Source organism: Sciurus carolinensis, chromosome 17 (genome assembly GCF_902686445.1).
Source record: "Sciurus carolinensis chromosome 17, mSciCar1.2, whole genome shotgun sequence".
Lineage (NCBI taxonomy): Eukaryota > Metazoa > Chordata > Mammalia > Rodentia > Sciuridae > Sciurus > Sciurus carolinensis.
Window position 1 is genome coordinate 30,266,037 of NC_062229.1, and position 2,511 is coordinate 30,268,547.

Genomic DNA, 2,511 nt, shown 5'->3' on the forward strand with positions numbered 1-2,511 from the left:
AACCCAGCAAAATACAACAGTGAAGGGCAAAATAGTCAATACAATACAATATAGTCAATTCAATACCATCTCTTTTTTTTTTTTTTAAGAAAAAATATATTATAGGGGCTGGGGATATAGGTCATTTGGTAGAGTGCTTGCCTAGCATATACAAGGCCCTGGGTTCAATCCTAGCACCACCAAAAAAAAAAAATATATATATATATATATATATATGTATATTAAATATTAAAATATATATATTATTATAAAAATAGCTTTTAAATCATGGACATCCTAAAACTGTCTCTGGGACCCCAGTGTTGTTGTGGCTCAGATATTAACATCCATTGTTTCAGACTTAAATCATTTTTTTCCTCCTAAATTTTCTACATATGATCTTAGAAACATCCATAGTAGAGACATGCTTTCAACAGAAGTTTGTGTGAACCATAGAAGGATATTTACTGTTGATTATAATAATACAAGATGAGGTGTTTCAAAGGATTGAACCAATCAGCATGAAAGATCCTTGAAAGTCAATGCCACAGAATATAAAACAATTTTTTAAAACTGCTCCTTTGAGCTAAAAGAACAATATGCACCTATCATATATGTGGTGATGTAAGAAACTAGGGGAAAACATGAGAACTGAAAAAAAATGGCCACTATTTGTATCATTATCAAACATTATATGTTCTGAAATGACAATGTTAACTAGTCTAGTTGTCTGTCACATACTGGTATTACAGAATCATGATAAAAACCTGATTTTGCTCCTGTTTCATACTTGCTAAACTTTCATTTCTAGTTCCTAAGGGTTAATTTTCTTCTTATTTTTTAAATTTATGCTAATTAGTTATGCATGACAGTAGAATGCACTTTGACGCGTCATATATAAATGGAGTATAATTTCTCACTCTTCTGGTTACAATGATGTAGAATCACACCAGTGATGTACAATCTCTTAATTGGGTTCATGATGCAGCCTTCTCTTTAAAGCTAAACAAAACTATACTCAAACAAGAGGATCAAAAGACCTGCATTTAAGCAAATAGCAAAAAGTGGGGTAGAGGATCCCCAGAAGAACAAATATATTCAGAATATTCATATTGGAAAAACCATAATTTCTAATGGCAGCAAAAAAAAATCCTCATGTGAAATTATCTTTTTTTTTTTTTTGTAAACAAATGGGGTACAACTTGTTTCTCGGTACATGAAGTAGAGGCATACCATTTTGTAATCATACATTTACATAGGGTAATGGTGTTCGATTCATTCTGTTATTTTTTCCTTCCCTCCTACCCCTCTCACCCCTTTTTCCCTCTAGACAGTCTCTTCTTCCTCCATTCTTACCTCCCTCCCACCCCCCATTATGTATCATCATCCACTTATCAGCAAGATCATTCATCCTTTGTTTTTTTGAGATTGGGCTTATCTCACTTAGCATGATATTCTCCAATTTCATCCTTTTGCCTGCAAATGCCATAATTTCATTATTCTTTATGGCTGAGTAATATTCCATTGTATATATATACCACAGTTTCTTTATCCATTCATCAATTGAGGGGCATCTTGAAATTATCTTGATTTGATTTAGTTGTTCTCAAAGAGAACATCGTAGATTCCATCCTTTTTTTCTAGTTCGTAGGGCTGGGGAGATAGCTCAATCGATAGAGTGCTTGCCTTGCAAGCACAAGGCCCTGGGTTTGATCCCCAGCACTGCCAATAAAAAAAAAAAAAAAAAAAGCAAACCACTTTTTCTAGTTCGTTCATACTATGTTGAGTAGACACATTTAAAGATGGGGTTATGAATCCTTCCTCAGCTTAATGGCCCTAGAAACAAAATCAAACCTATCATAAAGAAAAGATAAGATAATCAGGCACTGATTTTGGATAGCTAAGTAACTATTAAAACTCAGCTTGGGGCAGTTTATCATGAAGCCTGTGAATGATCAGTTCTTTAAAACAAACAAATATGAAACAAACCCAAATTTATTCCATGCTCCACCAATGGAGAGCCTCCCATGAAGTCTTTTGAAAGGGACCATCATGCAGCTTAGCTTTCTGTTGGATTCCATGGTAACCATACTCACCTTTTCCAGCACTAGAACACCCAAGTGCCATCTCGACAGCTAGCAGTCTGGGGCTACATGGGGACATTCGTGCATGACAGCCTCTGTCACACAAGGCCTTTGAGTATGGATTGAGGAGTTAGAAGGAAAAGGCTCCACATGCTTCTGTCTGCATGGAGAATAGTTGTGCATGCAGATTAGGAGGACAAAGTCTGAGCTATGGCAGAATTTTTGAGATTTTGATGACTGTTAATATGTGTTGAAAACCAAAATGACATCTTCTTAGAACTTGTCCATAAGTAAGCATAAATGTCTTTTATAGTGGAAAAACACCTATTTTGATGCAACATTTGATAATGATTAAAGCACCTTACACGTCATTCTTCAAAGTGCACAAAGTGAATGAGGTTCAGGCTAGGTAGGGGAAAAGGGTCATTGCCAATTTTGTTTTCTTTTA